Raw genomic sequence first — 16,798 nt, forward strand, 5'->3', positions numbered from 1 at the left:
TGTTTAAGACGGAAACCGTCTAAAATTTACCAAAAAATCTAAAATTTTGAAGATTTCAGTAATTTAGCATAACTTAATGATGCTACATGTAGTACCTGATATATTCATTGTATTGTCAAAAACATCCTATATTTATTTAGCAGAAGCATGCTACTTTCCAATAAATAGCTTAAGGATTACATTTTCACAATTTTGTAAAACTGCTATATTTTGTGGCCAAAAAGGGGTCTTACTGAATCTACTCCTTTGTAATGAAAAAATAAATGTTTATTTTTCTCTTAAATTTTTATACATGTACCCTCGAGCCTCCTTATTGTAACTTATAGTAGTTTCTGGTTTTATCATTGTTGCAGGCCATACAGTGACCTAAAGTTGTTAATTTCTAATGTAATTGTGTCTATTGTCTAGAGACAAGATTTGTCTCATTGGCAATCATACAGTATACCATATTTTCTTTTTAATTTGTTGACTTAATATTCTGAATATTTCAACACCTATTCACATATTTTTAAACTAGAAATCAATGGTGGATCTAGAAATTTTCATAAGAGGGGGCCCTTTTACTGCCTAAGAGGGGGTCCCTACTTGAGTCATTCCCTATACAATCAACTAAATTTTTCTAACAAAAGGTGTTGTCAGACCGGGCCACCTGATTCTGCCTATCTAGAAACATAATAGTGAGTTGTCTCATTGGCAATCATACAGTGTACCACATTTTCTTTTTAATTTGTTGACTTAATATATTTCTTAATATTTTCAACACCTATTCACATATTTTTAAACTAGAAAACAATGGCGGATCTAGAAATTTTCATAAGAGGGGGCCCATAGACTGTCCAAGAGGGGGTCCCCACTTCAGTCTTTTCCCCTTACATTATGATATTGTAAAGTCAATTGTAAAATACTGGTATAGATTTGAAAATCTTACAACTGAATTCATATGTTGAAATCATAATCTTTCAGTCAGTTTAATTGAAGTCTGGAGCTGGCATGTCAGTTAACTGCTAGTAGTCTGTTGTTATTTATGTATTATTGTCATTTTGTTTATTTTCTTTGGTTACATCTTCTGACATCAGACTCGGACTTCTCTTGAACTGAATTTTAATGTGCCTATTGTTATGCGTTTATTTTTCTACATTGGTTAGAGGTATAGGGGGAGGGTTGAGATCTCACAAACATGTTTAACCCCGCCGCATTTTTGCGCCTGTCCCAAGTCAGGAGCCTCTGGCCTTTGTTAGTCTTGTATTATTTTTATATTAGTTTCTTGTGTACAATTTGGAAATTAGTATGGCGTTCATTATCACTGACCTAGTATATATTTGTTTAGGGGCCAGCTGAAGGACGCCTCCGGGTGTGGGAATTTCTCGCTACATTGAAGACCTGTTGGTGACCTTCTGCTGTTGTTTTTTATTTGGTCGGGTTGTTGTCTCTTTGACACATTCCCCATTTCCATTCTCAATTTTATCAGTCTATTGAAAGATGCTTATAAATGCAGCCAAGAGCTTCACAAATCTAACATAACTTCTTCTGCCAGTTCTCATTTGCTAGTAGAAAAAGTTTTTGAAATTAAACAAGAACTAAAACATTTCGGACAATATAAATTTTTGAACATATCTAGCAAATTAATTCACACTAAATATATATTAGCAATTGGTATGCAAAATAAAGCTTCTGATAGAAAACTGTATAATAATGTGAAATTTAAGCTACAGTCATGCTTCAATGATTCCCTATATATAAACAGTGGCGGATCCAAAAATTTTCATAAGTGGGGCCCACTGACTGACCTAAGAGGGGGCCGCTCCAGACACGCTTCAGTGATTTCCTATATAAGCAACCAAATTTTTCCCAAAAAAGGGGGGGGGGGAAGGCCCCCTCCTAAATGATAAATCCGCCTCTGATAAACCAATTTTTTCCCACGAAAGGGGGGGGGGGGGGGGGGGGTGGGGGGGGGTGGCCAAGGGATCCGACTATGCATTGGGAACATGTGTTCATGTATTAAATATACTGTTCCCAGCTGACACCTTATATGTATAGGAAGTGCCCCCTCCCGAGATTCCTGTTTATTCAATTCAATTCAATATTTTATTGGAAAGAGCTCAATAGAGGCGTGATCCAAATACAGATAATAAATAATATTAAACTGTTAAAACAACACACAAATGAAATAACGATTCATGGAACAAGTCAAGCCAATTCTATGTATACAAATACATCATAAACTGATAATGATACCATAGACTTATATTTCAGTATTATTCTAGATTTTCATATATTTACTTAAAACACACAATATAAGATATTTATATATATATATGTATATGGACAAACTACTGTCAAGGATTATTACCTGATGAAACGGTATGGTGGTCCCTCAAATCAAGAGCTTCTTCATTATACATACAAATAGATTTTAATTCCTTTTCAGACATAGGATTTAACATTTTGGTAAAATTTTCATCCAAATTATTTAAATTTATATCATTAATTTTATATTTAGATCTAATTTTGTTATATTGCAGACATTCAGTCAAGAAATGAATCTCATTTTCAATTTTTCCTGTGCAAAATTTACAAAATCTCTCATTAGATGGTATTTTTGGTCTTGCATACCTCCCAGTTTCTATCGCTAATGAGTGTGCATTATTCTTAATTTAGTGAGTTTTTTTCAATTTATATATATACCCTTTCCTCCATTGAATTTTTTTTTTTGCATACTTGATTTGCATAGGATTTTTTTGATAAAATGCTGAACATATGCTTTAAAGTATTAAGGCATTGCGAAAAACAACTATTTCATCAAAGAAATTTGAGTCGGATATATATATATTCCTATGATATTCCTTTTCATAATGGATACCAATTTTATTAAGTCAACTGCAGACACTTTGTATTCAAAGTGTTTCAACTGAGGTACTACAAAGGCGTCATTATTGAGTAAGGGGGGGTGGCGTCAAAAGGCGTCATTATGGAGGAAAGGGTTAAAGGTACAAAATGTATTTAGGAATATTAAAATTTAAATATTCTTGTTGTTTAAATTTTACTAAAAAATAAAAGTTTACCACAGTGTCCTTCTTTTATTTTAGAAAGTTCAAATATAATTTTATTTTTGTAGAAATCTTCTAGTTTCTGTTTGAAATTACTATTACAATGCTATTTTTTGCAATATATTTCATTAATTCAGATAGTTTATAAGACCATGAATTTTCTCTATTTGTGAGAGTTTTGTCCACTTCAAAAGCAGCCTTGAAAATTTCATGCGGACCACCAGACCGTTCACCAATATCACTGAGACGCTCATAATATTTATACATAAGTTGATAACATTTAATGCGAATGGGTAAAGTGCCTAATTCACACCGCACTGCTAGATTGGAAGACTTTCCATGAACCACAAGTATGTTTTTAAATATGGAGTTTTGTGTTTTGTCTAATTTACTTTTGTCTATAAATGCTTCAAAATTTGGTTTGAATTATGATAACCATACTTCTGATCCATAAGTTAAAATAGGAGTTATCATTGAATTAAAAAGCTGGAGCCAAGTCTTAACAGACAAATTTTCACTATATGGTAATTTTGACTGCAATGCAAAATATGCTGTTTTAGCTTTATCTAAGAGGCTTGACACTGCTTGTATAAATTTTCCAGAGCTATGAAAATCAACTCCTAAGTATTTATAACAATCAACAATTTCAATTGCATTAGAACTGTAATAAAAGTAAACGTTTTTTTAATTTACTTTTAGTTTTAGAGAAAATTATAATTTTTGTTTTCTTAAGGTTCAAGTCCAGTTTCCATTCAGTACTATGTTTTTGTAAAGAATCAAGAGAGTTCTGGAGACCATCTGCATATTCTGATATCAATAATAAATCATCAGCATACAATAAATGGTTCACTTCTTGACCATTTAAATTTACTGCACTAGTTAAGTTTGTATCTAAGTATTTTTCTATGTCATCAACAAATAAATTACTGTAAATTCAGAAATTATTGCGTGCATTTATTATTGCGATTTTGTCATTTTAGACTTAAATGCGATTTTAATTATAATGATTTTGAGAAAAATCCTGTTTAATTCATATCAATGATTTTAAAATGCGAGTTAAAATTATTGCGTTTACAAGTCTGTCGCATTTTTCGCAATAATCAAAACCTCGCAATAATTTCTGAATTTACAGTAAATAAAGTTGGACTCAGTGATCGGGAAGTACGTGCGCCCTGCGCCTATAGCGCATATTGACAAGAAATGGCGCATCCAGTGACAAATGTAAGCGCCCACATGGCGCACGATATTTTTCACTTCGTTTCAAAACGTTTAGATATTGTCAAATGAATTTCCGATCGTGTTCCATGCCGCCATATGTGTGAACACAACTGTGTAATGTTCCTCCAATAATAGGAGCACCTATATATTTTTGGGACGTCTCGGGTGTTTCCCTATGATAATAGAACCATGCGATTTAACGTCTCGGGTGTTTTCCTATTGTAATAATAGAACCATGCGGTCTAACTGATAACCCGAAAAACGTAATTAACCATCATTCATGATATATTTTTTTTTATAAACAACTTTAAATTTGTGAAATTTGGCTAGTACAGACGAGATTTAACTCTAATAATAATCTCATTTAGTTTAGCTTGCTATTATTCGATTGAAGAACCCCAATGACTTTTTAGGAATATAGTTTTTGTCTCCATAAAAGACACTTATATATACTGTCCTTGTCACTTTTTGGTCTTTGGCTCATTTTGACATTTTGTAAACATGACTTCAGCGATTTGTTGTTTTGTTCTATGAATTAATGGTACTCTTTACTGTTATTCTTGTCACCTTGATGAAGTTATAATAATACAAGAATTGCAGAGGAAATGCCTGAAAAGTCCTCTGATACGGAACGTCTGGAATAAGTATGGTATCGACCAAGACCCAAATTTAATGTAAAAAAAACCAAACATGAACATGAACAAGGCAACAGTACCAGTTTAAACATTGTAAATAAAGGTTAACTTAAATATTGTTGGGGTTGGAAGAAGTTATTGTATATTCATTGAAATTGAAATGACAAAATCACAGGAACAATATCCATGATTTTATTTATGTAAAAGTAAGTACCAACACCTCTTTGCCAAAATATACTGATACTTTTTTTTTACAGAAGTCAATTCAAATGCCATTATGGCCCACTCATTAGACAACATGGCCCATTATTTTGTTAAAATGGCCCATTGAATTTATTTTTGAGGGGCCCTGGGCCCATAGTGAAAAAAACCTTCCAGATCACTGTGGACTTAAACTGTCACCTTGTTTGACACCCTGATTATCAAGAAAAGGCTTGGTAAACATATTTTGATATTTACATGAATATAAGGTATTAGAGTACATGTCATGCAGAAAATTATAAAATTTGCCTTGTATTTCTTTATTTTGTAATTTTAAGAACATAGCTGATCTCCAGACACTGTCAAAAGACTTTTTAAAATCTACAAAACACACATATAGTTTCTTTTTACATTTAAACAAATATTTGTTTATTATTGTTTTTAAAATAAAGACATGATCTACAGTTCTGTAATTTTTTTCTAAAACCACCTTGATTTGAAAATAATAAATTATGTGTTTCAAGAAAATCAACAAGTCGTTTTTGTAAAATGGATGTAAAGACTTTACCAAGACAGCTTGTTATGCTTATACCTCTATAGTTCCCACAATCAGATGGGTCACCAGATTTATAAATTGATGTCAATAGAGAAATGTTCAAAATTTTGGGGAATTTTTCTGAGTTAACTATCTTATTAAAAAGTTTGGTCAAAAGTAAAACTAGAGTGTTTGACCACACCTTTAGAAATTCATTAATTATCAAATCAGGACCTCCAGATTTTCCCTTTTTTAACTTCTTAATACAGTCTTTGATTTCTTTACGTGTAATAGGGACATTAAGGGATGTATTAGAAAAGTTGTGATTTTTGTTCTCTATATTTTGATTTGTATCAGTTGTATCATTATTACTTGAAGCAAGCAAATTTCTATAGTGAATCTCCCATTCTTTGGCAGAAATAGCAGGCTCACAATTATTATTCTTTTTTTTGTAATTATTAATGCTTCCCCAAAATTTTTTGGTGTTCTTTGGGTTTATCTCATTTATTTGTTTTATTAAGGAATGAAAAAAATACTTTTTTAATTTATTTTTCAATTAATTGTACTCTCTTTTACAGTTGCTAGGATGAAATTTGAAAAAAAAGGCAGGACAGGATTTTGAGTAAAAAAAAAAGGCAGGATGAGTAACTTGGCAAAAAAAAATGGCAGGATGACAATTATTGTAAAAAAGTCAGGATAAGCTAAGAAATAAAAAAGGCAGGACCAAATAGACTGAAAAATAAAAATACAGGACAGAAATTACAACAAAAAAAAAAAGGCAGGACAAAATTTTTCATCCTAGCCTCCCCATAAAAATCAAATAATGTAGCTACCATTTGATTTTTATGGGGTGGGGGGGGGGCTAGGATGTAAATTTTGTCCTGCCTTTTTTTTAGCTGTAATCTCTGTCCTGCCTTTTTATTTTTCACTGTGTTCGGTCCTGCCAGAGACATATAATACATTGTATTATATGTCTCTGGTCCTGCCTTTTTTTTTTTTTAGTTTATCCTGACTTTTTTGCCAAAAGTGTCTTATTTTTTTTTGCAAGTTCAAAACTCCTGCCCTGCCTATTTTTTCAAATTTTATCCTCGCCCCCCCCACATAAAAATCAAATGGATAGCTTCGTTAAAGGAAACTGGGTTTTTTTGCAGCTCAAAAGTTTATTAGTTACAAATCAATGGAAAACAATTTTCTGGCCATAATCGCGAACATTTCAACAAACTTCCCCATATTAATTCAAATAATTTACATTCTTAACATGACGGCTAAATATATATATATATGTGTACAGCACTACAAGTATTTAGGCCTTATATTTTCGGCTTCAGGAGTCTTCTCTCATGCAAGACAGGAATTGTACAAAAAGAGTCTAAAAGGCTATTATAAATTATGCAAAGATGTTATTCGTTCACATCCAAAAATTACTACCAGTCTACATCTATTTGATCACATGATCAAACCTATTTCTTTATATTCCTCTGAAATTTGGGGTACATTTAACCCAAAGAGTAGTAAATTTAGAAATGATATAGTCTTAGATAAAATTTATTCAGATCTTGAACCAGATAAATTACACATGAAAATAACAAAATTTATTTTGGGTGTAAACAGAAAGAGCAGCAATTTTGCTGTACTCTCTGAACTAGGTAGATTTCCTATTTATATTAGTATTGTGAAAAATCTACTGAATTATTATTTTAGAATTGAAAATATGCCTGAGGACTCTTTATTATATAAAGCCTTACAAACCTCTAAAGATTTAGATGATAAAAATCACAATAGTTGGTATAGCAGTGTCAGACACTTATGTAAAATTATTGACCTGCCTAGTAACTTCATTAATTTTAGTAAATACAAATTCAGAAAATGTTTACTTAATTGTTTAAAAGTATCTTATGTCAAATCTTGGGAAAATGCTTATAGCCAAAATAGCCAAGGAAAACTAAGAACATATTGTCAGTTTAAAACATCATTTTGTAAAGAAAATTATTTAAATATCTTGAAAAATTTTGATTTGAGAAAAGCTATCACAAAATTCAGGATTTCATCTCATAGACTTAAAATTGAAACTGGGAGATATTCCAAATTAGAAGTTCATCAAAGAATTTGTGTTAAATGCGATTTGAATAAAGTGGAAGATGAACTTCATTTCCTTATAGAATGTCCTGTATACTCTAAGGATAGAGACATGTTATTTGATCTGATATTTAAAGAATGTAAAAATTTTTACTCCTTGGATATGGTCAATAAATTTATTTGGCTATTAAACTGTGAGTCTATTAATATTTTAAAACAACTTGGCTATTTCTTATCAAAACACCTGCCTTGAGTAAACATTTATAATATAACACTGGGATACTGTAAGTAATATTTAAAATGTCTAACTTTTTAAAGCATACTGTTTTGTTGTTTTGCTTTATTGTATTTGTAATTGTTTGTAACTATATATTGTCATGAATGTATATGCACTATGCCCCTTGAGGGTACCTCTTATGGAAATAAAAGATATTCTATTCTATTCTATATATCAGACCGAACGTTCCACGGAATCTTCCGTTGAGACCCCCCCCCTTTTTTTTCCAAACGGGTATTTTAATGCGTGTTTCCTTAATGGCAGTTTTGAAAGAGACATAATAGTAAGTGACTTTTCACCGAGAAAATTTAAGTATTATGCATTTTACGTATCAAATCTTATCAACACATCTTCATCTGCATCCTCAAGTTTCGTTTGCTCTGTCTTTACGGTCTCCTTTCGTACAGAAAAGTTAGGGCATATTACTACACGAATATTTATTATTAAAGTCGCAACATCCCTAGAAAGATCAATAAAATACAAATGTGTATTGATATCATGGTTTGTTCTACAAAGAACGATGAAATGTCTTGTCATTCTAAATCAAATTAAAACTCGACAGCGGACTATTTTTATGTGCATTTAGAACTTTGTTGACAGATTGCGATTCGTGCTCGCGTCGTCTGTCAAAGATAAATTTTTCATACTAGAAGCAAGGAGATTGAAAATTATTCACAGGAAAAACAGTTTGTTTTGAGGCAAACAAAATCAACATTCAATTAAATAAAAAAGAGAGTTAAGGAATTTACGTGGTAAGATTTTAATAGAACAAACGAAAAAAGGATCTGAAAAAGCATTTATGAGGGCAGAGACATATAAATAGTATACATGTCTCTGATGAGGGGGAGGACAGGGGGTAGTCCAAATAATTATGACGTCTTGAAAGGCTATTATAATTTTTTTCTTTGACGCCTTACATCGACTTATTTGGATCGTCGATGTAAGGCGTCACAGAAAAAAATTATAATAGCCTTTCAAGACGTCACAATTATTTGGACTAGACAGGGGGGTACTCCTTTTCCTTCTCTCACCCATTTTCTCCTACCCCTCTTCTCCTTATTTTTTTTTTTAATTTACCGGAAAAAAAAAAGATATTTTATTTCTTCATATTTTATTTTTTTCTCCAACTTCTCCTTTTTCCCAACCTTCCTCTCCTTTCACCTACCCCCTTTCTCCCACCCCTTTCTCCTACCTCCTTTCTCCCTGTCTCCCTTATCCCTGTCCTCCCCCTCATTTATATCTGATACTGATCATAACTCATGAATAAAAATGGTATCTGGTCTCAGTTGGGCTGCTGTGTCAGGATTTGACTGTCAAAGTGATACAAAACTCTAGAATTCTTCTGTATATATACAAATACACCGTGACAGTAGCTAATCAAGAAATTAATAAAAGGGGGAACGTCTAGTGCCTGTGGTCCTAGTGTAACAGTAGTCCAAATAATTATGACGTCTGGCAAGGCCAAGGCTTCATAATAAGTTGGAATAGTGTAACAGTAAATTTGGTCCGGTTGTAAAATTTGTTCTCCAGACTTTTTTTCCTAGTTAATTAAGTCCATGTCCATGATTTTACTAGGAATTAAAGTCCCAGGACAAATGTTTCTAGGAAAATCAGTCCATAGCTAGTAATTTATGTTTGTAACTTGTTTTCCTAGGAAAATATGTCACAAGACTTGTTTTTCTAATAGTTTTTTTGTATCATAAAATATATTTAAAATAGAAGATTTTTTTTTTATAGATAAGATTGGAAAATAGAAGAATTTTTTTTCCAATAAAAATGAAGAATATTTCCTTAATAACCTAATTATTAAAAACATAAATATTCAGTTTCCTTTGCTTATAACATTTTTTATAATAAAAGACATGGACATTTTTAGTCCAAATAATTATGACGTCTTGATAGGCTATTATATTTTTTATCTTTGACGCCTTACTTCGTCAAATTATGACGTCTTGTAAGTTGAACGGCTTTTATATTTTTTTCTTTGACGCCATACTTAGTTCGTTGAAGTAAGGCTTCAAAGAAAAAAAATATAATAGCCTTTCAAGCTGTCATAATTATTTGGACTAGGACATTTTTACCTAGGAATTCAATACTAATGACATGGACATGATTTTCTAGGAAAATATGACATGGACATGATTTCCTAGGAAAATTAGTCTGGAGACAAATTTTATTTACAGCTAATTTCCTATAAATGCATGTAATGCAAAACTTTGGTTGGCTTGCCTTCTTTGTTTGTATAATTGTTTATACAAGCTTTGTTAATAAGATTGACATGATGGTCATCTTTATATAATATATATAGGCATAGTTTAACCTGTATATTTAATATTTGAATTTAATTGGATATTATCCTAATGAGTGTACAATTTAAATACAAAGCAAGCAAGCTAACTTAAGTCTTGCTCTACATGCTTTAGGAAATTAGCTGTAACAGATTGATACAAAACTCTTTCGTTTTGTCTATAACAATGTTAAAACATATTACATTCATATTCACTTTTAAAAATTAAAGGCATAGACATTTAAACCTAGGACTTCTAATGACATGGACATGACTTTGTGGGAAAATTAAAAGTCTGGGGACATAAATTTTATCAAAAATTTAACTATGTGACTCTTAAACATTACTAAAACATAAGATTTAAATTTGCAAATGCAAGTAATTGAATCTTTTATAGGATTTTATAGGACATGATTACCTAGGAAAATTTGTCTGGGGACATATATAACTAATATCGGACTAAATATATACTAGTAAATTCTGTAACCATGGACTTTTTATACTATATAGTAATATTTGTCCGCCCTGACATATTTTACCAGGACAAATTTATCACTCACACTTGTACTTGTTCGCCCTGGATCAATTTGCTCTGATTTTTTTTTGTACTCCAGTTGCATAATGTTAATTATTTGAACATTACATGTTAAAGTTTGTTGAAAAATTTGCTGAATTTTTGTATTGCCACAACCAATTTGTTATTTCCCCTATTTGCTTAGTCACTGTCATGATAGTAGAACACTGGAGTACAATGTATTAATTTATATTCATTGCTTTTTTTTAACAAAATATAAATTTGTTTTTTAATACAAGTCTCAGAATATATACAAAATGTAATTTTAAACGAACTTGTAAATCCTTGTATTAAATTCCTGTTTTCGTGATTTACAGTTCATACATCCATGACATCATTGTTTTTATTAATTCCAAGCTGACTACTAGCTTATAAATCAAAACAAAATTTTTTTTTTTTATTATTGATCCATCAAAAGACAATTATCACAAAAATCAGTGACAATAATTTACATTTGTTTAAATAAACCAATTTTTCAAGACGTTTCGGCCGAAACGTCTTCAAAAATTGGTTTATTTAAACAATTATATAAAGTATGTTCCCTATTGGAATTTTGAAAACAAGGAATAATTTACATGTTATTGAACAATTAACTTTCCTAAAAACTTTTAAATATTTATGTTTTTTTTATAAATTTTAAGCTATACAATTCTTACTTGCATCTCTGAAATGTGCTTCTATGTGGTTTTGTTAGCAATTTCTGTACAGGTCTGCTAAAGGCTCAAATTGACATTTCACCCAATTTCACCATTTTCCCTCCAAAATTTGGGTTTTAAGGCAAAAATTTTATTTTTCCTTATTGGTGACCCTTGTATTTGCCAGGGACGCATACATGTATATATAAGTCCTTGTATTTGCTTAATATTTGAAGCTGTATTTCAGCTTTGTACATTACAGATTTGGACCAGGTCACACCTGAGGTGTCACAGACAGTTTTTATTTGATATCCCATAAAAATATGTCAGCACCTCTATTTTCCCTATCATTTCATTGAAAATGGTCCCTTTAACATGCTTGTACCTATTTAAAGTAAAATTTTGAGCTTAAATGGTCTGGAACCCCTATTTTTTTTCGACAAATTTGAGGTACTCTTTGTAAAGATTAAAATAATGCGGCATTCTGATAGAGACTTTGAATAAGTCTGAGCCATCTTAACTGTGTAAAATCAAAAGTAGCAGCACGAAATAAAGTTAAAATGAATATGAGTCCCCTGTATTATATTTTAAACACCGCTTTTTTGATGATCAAGTAATTCCTAAATGTCAGAATACTGGAAAATAGCTGTAGAATGCTCTCCGAACATAAAATTTGCATCAAATAATAAAAAAGCTTCATTTTAATCAACATAGAAATATGTTTCGAATTTGATGATTTATTGGGTATATATGATATTGCCTTCACTCAGTTATAAACTAGAAAAAAGTAATGTTTAGCTCACCTAGCCCAAAGGGCCTACTGAGCTTTTCCCATCACTTTGCTTCCGGCGTTGTTACCTTTACAAAAATCTTCTAGAACTCTGAAACTACTGGGCCAAATTAAACCAAACTTGGCCACAATCATCATTGTGGTATCTTGTTAAAAAAATATGTCAGATGACCCGGCCAACCAGCCAAGATGGCCGCCATGGCTAAAAATAGAACATAGGGGTAAAATACAGTTTTTGGCTTATAACTCAAAAACCAAAGCATTTAGAGCATATATCTGACAAGGGTATAATTGGTATAATTGTTTAACAGGTGAAGATCTATCTGACCTGAAATTTTCAGATGAATCAGACAACCCATTGTTGGGTTGCTGCCCCTGATTTAGTAATTTTAAGGAAATTTTGCTGTTTTTGGTTTTTATCTTTAATATTATTATAGATAGAGATAAACTGTAAACAGCAATAATGTTTAGCAAAGAAAGATTTACAAATAAGTCAACATGACCGAAATGGTCAACAAGGTCAATTAATCCCCTATGGAGTTATTGTCCTTTATAGTCATTTTTTAACAATTTTCATAAAATTTGTAAATTTTTACTAACATTTTCCACTAAAACTACTGGGTCAAGTTCATTATATATAGAGATAATTTTAAGCAGCAAGAATGTTCAGTAAAGTAAGATGTACAAACACATCACCATCACCAAATCACAATTTTGTCATGAATCCATCTGCTTCCTTTGTTTAATATTCACATACATGTAGACCAAGGTGAGCGACACAGGTTCTTTAGAGCCTCTAGTTTAAAGTCTAGAATACCTTTTTATACAACCATAAAATTTTTGCAATCATATAATTATATTGGTATCACATTGCTTTGTGGTCAGCTGAGCATTGTTCGAAGACGGATGGTTTCCAGATAATAACTTTAGTATAAGTTAATCATGTTAATAGAAATGAATAGAATTTTAACACAATGTTTAAAACAACAAAAGGAAGCTTGGGATTGATATTGGGGGTTATGGTCCCTAAGGTTTAGGATAAGGGGACCAAAACAAGCATTTATCTAGTTTCAGGACAATAAGTTGTGTATAAGTATTTCAATTCCTCTGAAATTGTACCACAATGTTAAATATTATAAGAAGAAGGTTGGAATTTATTTTTAGGGTTATGGGGCAAACAGTCAAGAATGATGGGCCAAACACAAGCATTTTTGTAGTTTTAAGTTAATGACTTGTGTAAAAGTGTATGATCTTTCTAAAATTATACCCCAATGCTCTATACTACTATGGGATGGTAAGGATTGGCTAAGGATATAGATAAAACCATTTATGAATAAGGGGCAAAAAAGATGAAAAACAATTATTTTTCTGGTTAAAGGATAGTCAAGACATTTAAGCTGTGTAAGGGAGGTAATCCAAAAGTTATATTTGAATTATTTCACACAACTTTTAAGGTGGTACCTAACACTACAGGGAGATAACTCTGTAAAGTCAGCTAAACGTTTTAATTACGTTGTGTTGTTAAAGGGATATTAAGCTTTTCAATGATCAAAATGAGTGTTTGTCAAACTGCTATATAACCAGTGTAATTTTTCTGATAAAACGGTTGGTTCAAAAAAATTTAAATTTTTATATTTTTGTCAAAGAGTCAAAGTAAATACTTTGTCAAAATTTTAAGAAAATTAAACGAGCCAAATTAATTTTAGTTTAAGTGTTGGGTACCACCTTAAAGATGTGATTTTGAAATTTACCAACATTTTGTTTATATAGATTAGACCGTTGGTTTTCCCGTTTGAATGGTTTTACACTAGTAATTTTGGGGCCCTTTATAGCTTGTTGTTCGGTGTGAGCCAAGGCTCCTTGTTGAAGGCCGTACTTTAACCTATAATGGTTAAATTTTAAATTGTTATTTGGATGGAGAGTTGTCTCATTGGCACTCACACCACATCTTCCTATATCTATATATAACTTCAGTATTAATAAAATCCATTGGAAATTTGCCAATAACTTAAGTTTAATTAAAAAAAATGCCAATAGTTTTAGCATAAGTAAATATAAATCTTTGAAGTTTGAAACCACAAAAAGGAAGGTTTGGATTGATTTGGGGGTTAATTTATGGTCCCTTTGGTGTAGGAAAAAGGGGTATAAAAGGGGCCCAAATAATCAATTTTCTATTGTCCAGACAATAATTTGTAGAACAGTTTATAGAATTGCCTGAAGTTTCCACACCACAAAACTCCAAAGGATAGTAAGGGTTGGAATATTGGAGTTATGACTCAATCTGTTTATGAATTAGGAGCAACAAAAGGGGAAAAACAAGGGTTTCCTGGTTAATGGACAATTACTTTAGATTTGTTTCTTTTTGTTGGTGCCTTTTTTTGCTAGTTCTTTTATGAATTTTTATGCTCTACCTACAATAGTAGAGAAGCATTATGTTTTCTAGTCTGTGCGTCCTTTCGTCTGTTTGTTTGTCTGTCCATCCATTCTTCCCACTTCAGGTTAATGTTTTTGGTCAAGATAGTTTTTGATGAAGCTGAAGTCCAATCAACTTGAAACTTAGTACAAATGTTCCTTATGATATGATCTTTCTTATTTTAAAACCAAATTAAAGACTTTTGACCCCATTTTTATGGTTCACTGAACATAGAAATTAAAAGTGTTCCCTCAGTTTCAGGTAAAAATTTTTTTAGTCAAGGTAGTTTTTGATGAAGTTAAAGTCCAATCAATTTGAAACTTAGTACACATTTATCATTAAAAAAGCTGATTGTGTCGTTTCATATTGATTAAAATTTATTTACCTAATTTATAATTTCAGCTTTTCCATGCATTGTAAGATTTCCAGAATATAGAACATGTAGTTCCTGATAAAAAAAAAAAACACCAAAAGATTGCTACGATAAAACTGTTGAGTAACTATTTGTAATACAGAATGCATCAAGATGGTGGTATGCTACATATATAATATTGATACTATGACAGATGAGAAAAGAAACTGAAGACATAATGAAATGCTGAAGTCAGCAAAGGTATGATTATAACTGTTACTGATGTTTGAAGAAGTGTGTCATTATAGCATCGACAAATATTTCAATCAAACATGGTTCAGTACTTCAGACTAGTTTTAATTTAAAAGAATTAAATGGCTACTAACATCCATTGCTAATTACAGCTTATTAACCTCCTGTTAAAAAAAAGAGGGGTGAAATATACCATAGCAACATTCAAACTCATAAATCGAAAATAAACTGACAACGCCATGGCTAAAAATGAAAAAGACAAACAGACAATTAATAGTACACTAGAAACAACATTAAAAACTAAAAACTGAGCCACACAAACCCCACCAAAAACTGGGGGTGATCTCAGGGTCTCCAGAAGGGTAAGCAGATCCTGCTCCACATGTGGCACCCTTCGTGTTGCACATGTTATTACAAACTTGGTATATATAGTTTATTTCGGTAGGTCACATTCTTGAAAAGGAAAGGGGATTGCAGGTACGAAGTAAGAAACATCCGATATCATCTGTGAAATGGTTTATCCATAATGGTCAACCAACTGTGATGATTGGGTAACCTGTATTATATTCAGGGGTGAATTCAGACATTTCTAAAAGGGGGGGGGGGGTTCAAACTAAATGTCTCCATTCAAGTGCATTGATCGTCTCAAAAAAAGGGGGGTTCCAACCACCGGAACCCTCCCCTTGGATCCACCACTGATATTTGAGAAATTGCCACAATACATTTTGTTGATATCAAATTAAAGTTGAGAAGCTACGGTAATCTATATATGTTTATCTACTTTTCATTGTCTTCTCTCACCTTGATTAGTAAATAAATAAAAATCATGTTGGAAGAAAAATTTAGTCATGTGTATATGTTTTAGGAACTAATTGTGGTATATTCTTCAGATTGAAACATGCAACAGAAAGTTCAATCATGACCATAAAGCAGGCAAGACATTTCAGTATGTACAATCTTGTAAAAATATGTCAAACTATGTCAAAGCATATTTTTTGTTTTGTTTTTTCAGATAAAGATATTAGGAGTAGATATTTTCCTGAAGATCTCATTTATGTCTCGAATGTGAAGGGAACAGAAGCTATCATGATGATTCTTTAAAGAAAAGATACAAGCTCCTGTAGACACTTATGAAAAAGAAGATGTTTTTGCAATAAATATGTGTGAATGTGATAAATTATGGCAAATCAACATGGTCAATTAACAACAATATGTTCTACAAATTTCTTAGACTTATAAGTTTCATAACATTTAGTTGAGGCAAACTAAAGTTAGATAACGGAAAACGAAAAAAATTGCAAATAAATATTGTTATTAAATACTCAGTTTTAGTTATTTTTATTTTGATATTAAAAAATATACTGTATTAGATAAAAACTAGTTATACATTTAAAAAATTAGTAACCCTCATGTCTCCCTGCATTAGAAGTTGCATAATTTAGCATTTACAGATGAAATATAATTGTGAGTAAAGTTCAACATGTGAAATAGTCTGACTGGATATGA

At 31.4% G+C, this 16,798-nt stretch overlaps 1 long non-coding RNA gene across 1 annotated transcript; it reads left to right on the top strand.

Annotated features, from left to right (window-relative positions):
* The first annotated feature begins 8,367 nt into the window (after window positions 1–8,367).
* LOC139519247 (uncharacterized) lies at window positions 8,368–16,401 on the top strand. The gene is made up of 3 exons (XR_011663544.1): window positions 8,368–8,741; window positions 15,091–15,301; window positions 16,305–16,401. It is a non-coding gene; the product is annotated as an uncharacterized lncRNA (long non-coding RNA).
* Window positions 16,402–16,798: the final 397 nt, after the last annotated feature.

This window comes from Mytilus edulis, chromosome 4 (assembly GCF_963676685.1).
Source record: "Mytilus edulis chromosome 4, xbMytEdul2.2, whole genome shotgun sequence".
Classification (NCBI taxonomy): domain Eukaryota; kingdom Metazoa; phylum Mollusca; class Bivalvia; order Mytilida; family Mytilidae; genus Mytilus; species Mytilus edulis.